This window comes from Oryctolagus cuniculus, chromosome 7, assembly GCF_964237555.1.
Source record: "Oryctolagus cuniculus chromosome 7, mOryCun1.1, whole genome shotgun sequence".
NCBI classification, from domain to species: Eukaryota; Metazoa; Chordata; class Mammalia; order Lagomorpha; family Leporidae; genus Oryctolagus; species Oryctolagus cuniculus.
In genome coordinates this window covers 152,824,155-152,833,879 of record NC_091438.1, presented here as the reverse complement: position 1 = coordinate 152,833,879, position 9,725 = coordinate 152,824,155, and the positions used below count along the sequence as shown (strand labels likewise).

General features: G+C 57.2%; 1 non-coding gene across 1 annotated transcript; it reads left to right on the top strand.

The window, feature by feature from the left end:
- Nucleotides 1–5,545: 5,545 nt before the first annotated feature.
- On the top strand, nt 5,546–5,647 carry LOC127490004 (small nucleolar RNA U13). Its single transcript, XR_007917856.2, has one exon. It is a non-coding gene; the product is annotated as a small nucleolar RNA U13 (small nucleolar RNA).
- The last annotated feature ends 4,078 nt before the right edge of the window (nt 5,648–9,725 follow it).

Below are 9,725 nucleotides of genomic sequence, written 5' to 3'. Positions count from 1 at the left end.
TAGCAGGTTAGAGCCCCGGCCTGCAATGCCGGCATCCCATATGGGCACAGGTTTGAGTCCTGGCTGCTCCACTTCTGATCCAGCTCTCTGCTGTGGCCTGGGAAAGCAGTGGAGGATGGCCCGAGTGCTTGGGCCCTGCACCCACGTGGGAGACCTGGAAGAAGCTCCTGGCTCCTGGCTTCACATCGGCTCAGGTCTGGCTGTTGCGGGCATTTGGGGAGTGAACCAATGGATGGAAGACCTCTCTCTCTCTCTCTCCCCCTCCCTCTACCTCTGTAACTCTGTAACTGTCTTTAAAATTACATTAATTAATTAATTAATTAATTAATTTTTAAAAACAGGACTGGTGCAACTTGAGGTGTGCTCCAAGTGTAAAGCATATCTGAGGCAGAGGGGTTGTGTCGTGAAGGTGCTGCCTGTGACGCCAGCATCCCATATGGGCGCAGGTTCGAGTCCTGGTTGCTCCACTTCTGATCCAGCTCCTTGCTAATGCACCTGGGGAAGCATTGGAAAATGACCCAAGTCCTTGAGCCCCTGCACCCACGTGAGAGACCCAGAAGAAGCTCCTGGTTCCTGGCTTCAGCCAGGCGCAGCCCCTGCCATTTCAGTCATTTGGGGAATGAACCAGCGGATGGAAGATCTCCCTCTCTCTGTGTAACTCTGCCTTTCAGGTAAATAAAAAATAAAAGGAGGCCGGCGCTGTGGCGTAGCAGGTAAAATGACCACCTGCAGTGCCAGCGTCCCATGTAGGTACAGGTTTGAGTCCGGGCTGCTCCTCTTACGATCCAGCTCCCTGCTATGACCTGGGAATGTAGGATGGCCCAAGTCCTTGGGCCCCTGCACCCACATGGGAGACCCAGAGGAAGCTCCTGGCTCCTGGCTTCAGATTGGCGCAGCTCCGGCCGTTGGGGCCAGGGGATGGAAGATATTTCTTTCTGTCTCTACCTCTCTGCAACTCTGTCTTTCAAATAAATAAAATAAATCTTAAAAATAAATAAAAGATGATTACTGGAATAACCGCTTTAAAATAAATAAATAGATCTTTTCAAAAAATGTGCTTCTGGATTTCATCCGCCCTGAATCTGAGACTGGCAGTTGGTGGAGGAGTCCCTGTTACGGTGCTCGCGAGGTGTATCCTGGGAAACGGAAGTCCCGTTTCTGCCAGTGAGACATGAAATTTTAGAACCAAAGGGCCCTTGAATATTGCAGTAGGACCTGTAGCACCCCAGCCTGGAGAGCGTGCATGGTGCTGGGCCTGGTTTGTGGTTTACTCCTCTCTAGTTACTGCAGGTGTGTGTGTGTGTGTGTGTGTCTGTGCTGACCTAATACCCAGAGGAAGCAGTGTAGCCCAGAGAGGCTCTGAGACTGCTGGTGACACACAGCGGGCTGGTGGGAGAGCCGGGAAGGCCCCGGCCCCCAGACCGGCGCTGGAAGTCCTTGCTGTGGTTGGGGCCAGCAGCAGGTACATCCCGGGGGAGTTAGGAATGCACACTCTCGGGCTCAGCCCCAACTTACTCAATCAGAAACTACTTTTTGTAGCACTTTTTTTTTATTTAAAAAAATTAACTCTTCATTTGTATTTATTTGAATGCCAGAGAGAGAGAGAGAGAAATATCCCACCTGCTGGTGCGTTCCCCAAACACCCACAATAGCTGGGGATAGGCCAGACCAAAACCAAGAGCCCAGAACTAAACCTGGGTCTCCCACACAAGCGGCAGGGACCAGAGTACTCGAGCCATCACCTGCTGCCTCCCGGTGGGGTTGGGGGGCGTGGGGTGTGCATTGCCAGGAAGCTGAGTGAGGACTAAAGCCGGGATTTGAACCCAGGCCCTCTGGTGTGGGATGGAAGAGACGTCTGACCCACTGTACCAAATGTGTTGTTTTTGTTTTGCGTGTTTTTTCCAAGATCTCTCGGGTGGTTTTTAGGGACCTGAAAGGGTGAGGAGCTGCTTGAAGTCCCCCCTCTTCTCAAGGAAACCCCGCTGTTTGTTCCCAGATGTGTCACTGAGGAAATGCAAGCCTCACCTGCCAAGAAGGGACGGAAGGTCTGAGAAGATCTAAGTGACATCTACTGAGCCCCTGCCCTGTGCTTGGTCACCTGGCACCGCTCTCATGCTGGGGCTAGGACAGGGGCTAGGGCTGGGGGCAGCAGGCGCACGTGCTGGGGTGTATATGGGGCTGGGGGCAGCAGGCTCACGTGCTGGGGTGTATTGGGCTGGGGGCAGCGGGCGCACGTGCTGGGGTGTGTGTGGGGCTGGGGGCAGCGGGCGCACGTGCTGGGGTGTATGTGGGGCTGGGGGCAGTGTCGCACATGCTGGGGTGTATATGGGGCTGGGGGCAGCGGGCGCATGTGCTGGGGTGTATATGGGGCTGGGGGCAGTGTCGCACATGCTGGGGTGTATATGGGGCTGGGGGCAGTGTCGCACATGCTGGGGTATATATGGGACTGGGGGCAGTGGGCGCACATGCTAGGGCGTATATGGGGCTGGGGGCAGCGGGCGCACATGCTGGGGTGTATATGGGGCTGGGGGCAGTGCCGCACATGCTGGGGTATATATGGGACTGGGGGCAGCGGGCGCACATGCTAGGGCGTATATGGGGCTGGGGGCAGCGGGCGCACATGCTGGGGTGTATATGGGGCTGGGGGCAGCGGGCTCACGTGCTGGGGTGTATTTGGGGCTGGGGGCAGCGGCACACTTGCTGGGGTGTGTGTGGGGCTGGGGGCAGTGGGCTCACGTGCTGGGGTGTATATGGGGCTGGGGGCAGTGGCGCACATGCTGGGGTGTATACAAGGAGTGCACAGCACTTCATGGTCTGTCCCCAGCTGCTTCCACTCCTGCTCGTTTAACACAGGAGAGACCAGAAGGAAACTGAAATGAAAACCGGCACATTTGGGAATCGAATCTAATTGTTCAGACCCAAGAAAAGCAGGATGGAAGTCAATGTCATCTATGGCCACGCGTTTGCGGCCGGCAGCACCCCCACTTCTGCACTAGTGCTTGTGTCCACGTTGCGCCTCCGGCTTACGACAGAACACAGTGTGTCGCACTGATCTGTGATCAGTAACTCCTCGTGTTCTGAGTCATCTCCCCCACGCGAGCTTGCAGGTAAAAGCCATGGAGGCAGGTGGCTTCTCCCTGGCAGAGGGCGGTGTGGGTGCATGGTTTGGAGATGGGAGACAGAGACACAAGCGTGTGGCATCCCTCACGTGCATCCAGGTCACATTTTGGTGAGGTCAAGAACCACGAGAAGGGGGCTGGTGCCATGGTGTAATGGGCTAAGCCTCCATCTGCCTCCCATGTGGGCGCTAGTTCAAGTCCCAGCTGCTCCTCTTCCGATCCAGCTCCCTGCTAATGTACCTGGAAAAGCAGGAGAAGATGGCCCAAGTCCTTGGGCCCCTGCACCCACGTGGGAGACCCGAAGGAAGCTCCTGGCTCCTGGCTTTAGATCAGCCCAGCTCTGGCTGTTGTGGCTGTTTGGGGATTGAACCAGTGGATGGAAGACCTCTCTCTCTCTCTCTCTCTCTCTCTCTCTCTCTCTGTAACTCTACCTCTCAAATAAACAAATGAAATCTTAGAAGCAGCAGAAGGAGGGCAGAACAAGGGGAAGGAGGAGGAGGAGGGGGAAGGAGGAAGGGGAAGAGGAGGAGGACCATGAGAACTGGGGTGGACGAGGGAAGCCACAGCTCCGGCCCAGCTGCAGAACTGCGTCACTGGCCTGGAAGCTTAGCGACAAGGCAAGGAGGAGAGCAGCCTGTGTAAGGGATCCGGTGGCCCTGGCGGCTGGGAGCCACCACACCTCGGGCCACCCCGTGTCCTGCAAAGCCTTAACAACCCTTTGGAAACTGAAGAAATAGATCCCGCAGGGAGTCCCCGTGGTGTCAGGTCCCTGGGCTGTGGTTTCCACGGTCACCCAGGGGCGTGAGCCAGCCAGAGGGAGCAGGAGTCCTTAAAGAGACCCGAGCACTCGGCGCCCAGCGATCCCTTCTGTGTGCCAGGCTGGGCCCGCGCGGACCTGGGAAAAGCCCGTTTCTTCACCATGGCGTCCCTGCCGTGGGGATCCTCTTGTTGGGTCTCTGTTTCCTCGGGCTTCTGTAACAAAGGACCACAGGCCGAGGGGCGCAGGGAGAGGGAATTTAGGGGCAGGCGTTTGGCCGAGCAGCGTCCCCCATCCGAGAGTCTAGGTGCGGCGCCCAGCTCCGCTGCTGGCTCCCTGCTGATGCCCACACCAGGCGGCAGCAGGTGTTGCTGTAGGTGGTTGGGTCCCAGCTCCTGGCTTCAGCCTGGCCCAGTCTCAGCGGTTGTGAGCCTCTGGGGAGTGATCCAGGGGTGGGAGCTCTCTGTCTCTCTCTTCCTCTCTGCCTTTCAAACAAAATGAAAAAAAACAAAAACAAAAACACTCTTTTTTTAAAAAATCGTTTTAAAAATCATTTCTAGATTTTAGTACCTAATACCATGAATGCCACAGATGTGGTTGTTAAACTCTATGGTAGGGGCCGGTGTTGTGGCACAGCAGGTAAAGCCGCCGCCTGTAGTGCCGGCATCCCATATGGGCGCCAGTTTGAGACCCGACTGCTCCACTTCCAATCCGGCTTTCTGCTATGACCTGGGAAGGCAGTGGAAGATGGTCCAAGTGCTTGGGACCCTACACTCACATGGGAGACCTGGATGGAGAGCCTGGCTCCTGACTTTGGCCCAGCTTGGCTGTCATCACCATCCGGGAGTGAAGTAGCAGATTCAAGATCTCTCTCTCTCTCTCTCTCTCTCTCTCTCTCTCTCTTCCCTCCACTCCTGTCTCTGTAACTCTGCCTTCTCATACATAAATCTTTCTAAAAATTAAAAAAAATGAGGGGCCCATGTTGTAAAGCCGTGGTGCTCCACGTGGGTGCCAGTTCTCGTCCCGGCTGCTCCACTTCCGATCCAGCTCCCTGCCAGGGCACCTGGGAAAGCGGCAGCCGATGGTCCAAGTGCTTTCACGCTGCCGCCCACGTGGGAGGCCCGGAGACCGGGTTGGAGCTCCTGGCTCCTGGCTGCAGCCTGGCCCAGCCCCAGCTGTGGCAGGCATTTGGGGACTGAACCAGCGGAGGGAAAAGCTCTTTCTCCCTCTCTGATGCTTTTTCAAATAAATAAATAAAACAACAGCAAATGCACACCAGCTTCCAACTCCTTTTTTTATTTAAAGACTTCAGATTTTAGATGTAGAACGATTCTTTTCTTATATTTTTAATTTCTCTAAGATCTTTTAATTGAAAGTCAGAGTTACAGAGAGACATAGAAAGAGAAGTCTTCCATCCACTGGTTCACTCCTCAGGTGGCTGCCATGGCCAGAGCTGTGCTGATCTGAAGCCAGGAGCTGGGAGCTTCTTCCGGGTCTCCCATGCAGGTGCAGGGGCCCAAGGACTTGGGCCATCTTCTAGTGCTTTCCCAGGCCATAGCAGAGAGCTGGATTGGAAATGGAGCAGCCGGGACTTGAACCAGCGCCCATATGGGATGCCAGCACTGCAGGTGGCGGCTTTACTGGCTACACCACAGCACCGGCCCCCATACTCCTTTTTATGTATTTAAGTGTTATGATTGGCTTTGCACCCCACTGTGTGAGATGTGTCCCCTCCAATCCTGGTAGATGTTGGCATGTCACCTGTCTGATGAGAATGTAGGGGGAAAAGGAACCATCAGCCTCCAAAATCCATGCACGTAATAAAATGTCTGCCAGTTTGTGGCGATTTTTCTAATTCCCTCCCATTTAGTTTTCATTATAAAGGCAGTGGCAGCAATGAGAAATACTGTACACTATATTTGCTCAATGCCAGAACAGCAGAACTAGCAACAGAGGGGCCAGAGCTGTGGCGCAGTGCGCTGGGCTCTGCCTGCAATGCCGGCGCCCACGTGGGCGCTGATTCAAGCCCCGGCTGCTCAACTCCCTGCCTGTGCACCTGGGAGAGCCGTGCGAGAGGCCCACGTGCTTGGGTCCCTGCCACACAAGTAGGAGACCTGCATGGAGCACCAGGCTCCTGGCTTCGGCCTGGCCCAGCCCTGGTTTTGCTGGCCATTTGGGGAGTGAACCCATGGATGAAAAATCTCTCTCTCTATGTCTCTCCCTCTTTCTCACCTCTGTAACTGTGCTTTTCAAAGAAACAAATAAATATTAAAAACTAAAATTAGCAACAGAGCAGAGGGCAGGAGATCCAAGTTCTGTTTCTGTTGATGCGATTGGTTTATTCATTGATTTTTTTTTTTTTTAACTGATACTTACGGAGCCCTTGCTGTGCCGGGCACTGTACCAGGCAGAGATCTGGGGGGAGAGCGAGTCAGCGTGTGCAAAGGCCCTGAGGAGGGGTGGGGGAGGGGCAGAGTGACGGAGAAGGACCTCAAGCCTGCCTGTGAGATGTGCTCTGTGCAGGTATAGCTGTCGCCTTCCTAACAGGCAGGCCGAGAGGAGAGCAAAGCAAGACTCGAGGGTTCTGAGGCTCCACGCTGCTCCACGCCACGTTCCAAGGTGGCGAGTGGGGCTCCCTGAATCTGAAACCCACACAGTGTTTGCCGTGTGCAGCAATGTCAGGCTTCTCTGTGAGCAGCCCTCTCGGATCCTGGGACCCTCACTGCAAGGTGAAGGGAACGCACGTGCCCCGGGGGCCTGCGCGGTGCCCACAGCTGGGAGCTGATCTGCGCACCTGCTCCGTGGACACACGCCACTCAGAGGCTTCACGGAGGCACTGTGCGCGTGCACTCCGGCCACACCGCTTTGGCACGCGCCACAGATGTACACGGATGTGGGTGATAGACGTGCTCCGTGGATGTCCTCCATGCCCGGGCACCATGAACTTGCTCCCGGGACCTGCACTGCGGGCTGTGCATTTGGGAGGTGATGTCAGCTAGCACACAGACGAAGACTTTAACCATTCCGATTGTTACACATGTGTTAGACATGCATGTCTATATGAAATACCAGCGATCCAATCTGTGATTAATAACGATACAGTTTCCTTTGTTAAAGGGATTCATTTAAAACAAGCGCTTGCTAAAAGTAAAGTGAGAGAGTCCATCAGGTGCTGTGTAGACGCTGCGGCTGCCGGGAACGTGATCCACGGAGCGCTGGCTTTCGGGACAGGACTCTGATACTCCCCAGTCTAGGAGGCGCCCAGAACTCTGGCCACCTAGAAGCGGCCGTGGTGAAGGGGAGTCGGGCAGGAGCCAAGCAAGCAGGCTTCATGGGACACGCCGAACCTTGCAGATCCGGACCTGGTCGCTGCACAGCCTCCTGGCTCTGGCTGTGTGACTGGGAGTGCAGGGGGACTAGCGGGCCACAGGCAGGGGCTTGCCCGAAGGAAGATCCTCGCCGGGGTGGGGGAGGGGGGAGGTGCGAGCCCGGCCGACACTCACAGCGCCTGCGCGGGGGGGGGGGGGCTGCCGCTCACTCGCGTATACCCATGCACGCCCGGTGGGCGGTGTCCACGCGTGGACTGCAGTGTCAGGGCTCCTCGCAGGCACCATACCCACGGGCGCCAAGGTCCTTGTAAAGATGGCGCAACACATTCGTGGGGAACCTCCCAGGCCCTCGGCGAGCACCCCTGCGTCACGGTCACGCCTGATGGGCCGGCAACGCTAGTGACCGCCTGGTGCACCGCCTCGCTTCAGGAATGAGGAGCAAAGAGACTTCGGACGCGGCCCTCGTGGACACAGAGGGCCAAGCAGGCGGTCGGCTCTGCGGCCACGGGCCTGCCCTGCGAAGCATCATGTTCTGGCTGGAATTGGGTGCCCTGCTTTGGGGAACAGGACTACAGCCCGGGAGGTGGACTCGCTCTGGGCCGCGGCAGGGTCCCCCCCCCCCCCCCCCGCACTGCCTCTAAGCCACTCGTTATTCTATCTTCAGGGTAGTTTAAATAAGTTATTATGCAGGCATTTGCAAGAAGAGCACCTTTATTACCAAACCCCCTTCAATGACCCGAGCCTTGGGCCGGGCTGGGGTCCCCCTCCCTTGCCTGGGGGGCCAGGAAGGAATTTGGCACAGAGCACTCCTTCCACGCTGTCTGTCGATGCCTGGAGCTTTGTGTCCCAACAGGGAGCGGGGATGCCAGGTCGGGCTTCCAGAAGAATCCATGAGCAAGGGTGAGCACAGGTGACGACCCTGAGACCCCACGCGGGCCCCTTCTGTGGAGCTGCAAAGCGTGGGTGCCCTGGGCGAGAGGCAGCCTGCTGGGGACCCCGAGAACCCACACTCTGGAAGCCCTGGGGGTCACATCCCACCTCGCTGATTGCTGTGTGACCTTGGGCAAGTTAAACAGCTTTTCTGAGCCTCGCTCTCCTGGTGACAGTGCACTCTACCATGGAGCCGCGGCCAAGTTCCAGTCCCAGCTCTGCTGATTCCAGCTCCCTGCTGACGCACCCCCTGGCAGGCAGCAGGTGACCCCCGAGGACTCGGGTCCCTGCCACCACATGGGAGGCCCGGACGGAGTTCCTGGGTCCAAGCTTCTTATCTTGTGAGCGAAGTCAGGCTGACAGATCATGGGGCTCATCTGGTGGGACTGGTAGGAGGAGTCAGGACTCGAACCCAGCACCTAGCACGGACTGAGCACTGGAGAGCGAGTGACTTCTGTTAGTGAAGTTGGCCTCAACAGGGCACGCTCGGGTGCACCGTCAGGGTTGGGGGGCCTTGGAGAGGGGAGCAGACAGGACCGGGAGGCCTGAGTTTGAATCTCCCGGGGCACCAGGCGCTGCACGGCTCTGGACAAAGGGACCCGGCTGTGGAGGTGCAGAGCGGAGCAGGGCCCCTTCCTGGCCTCCCAGGGAGCTGCCCCATCCGCTCCACTGCCCCCCGCAGCCACGCGGCCTGGTCAGAGTGCTCCTTCAAGAAATGGTGAACATTGCCAGGACCCTCCAGGTGCCAGGCGCTTTCCCGGCAAGCGCACCTGATCCCAGCCAACCTACAAACCCCGGAGGCCGCTCTGTGTACGGAGGGAGATGAAGTGTAGAGAGGGGAGGCAGGGCCGGAGGCCACACCGCGCCCTAACGGTGGGGCTGGGATCTGAGCTTCACTCGGGGTGATCTCTGACCTAGGGATTTTATTTTGATTTTTTACTTTAAAAAATATTTATGGGGGCCGACGCAGGTTAACACCCTGGCCTGAAGCATCGGCATCCCATATGGGCACCGGTTCTGGTCCCAGCTGCTCCACTTCCGATCCAGCTCTCTGCTGTGGCCTGGGAAAGCAGTGGAAGATGGCCCAAGTCCTCGGGCCCCTGCACCCACGTGGGAGACCCGGAGGAAGCTCCTGGCTCCTGGTTTCAGATCGGTGCAGCTCCGGCCACTGCAGCCATCTGGGGAGTGAACCAGCAGATGGAAGACCTCTCTCTCTCTCTCTGCCTCTGCCTCTCTGTAACTCTGCCTTTTAAATAAATAAATAAAATATTTTAAAAAAGAAAGGTTTTGGCCGGCGCCGCGGCTCACTAGGCTAATCCTCCACCTTGTGCCGCCTGTGCGCCGGCACACTGGGTTCTAGTCCCGGTCAGGGTGCCGGATTCTGTCCCGGTTGCCCCCTCTTCCAGGCCAGCTCTCTGCTGTGGCCAGGGAGTGCAGTGGAGGATGGCCCAGGTGCTTGGCCCTGCACCCCATGGGAGACCAGGATAAGGATAAGTACCCGGCTCCTGCCATCGGATCAGCACGGTGCGCCGGCCGCAGCACGCCAGCCGCGGTGGCCATTGGAGGGTGAACCGACGGCAAAGGAAGACC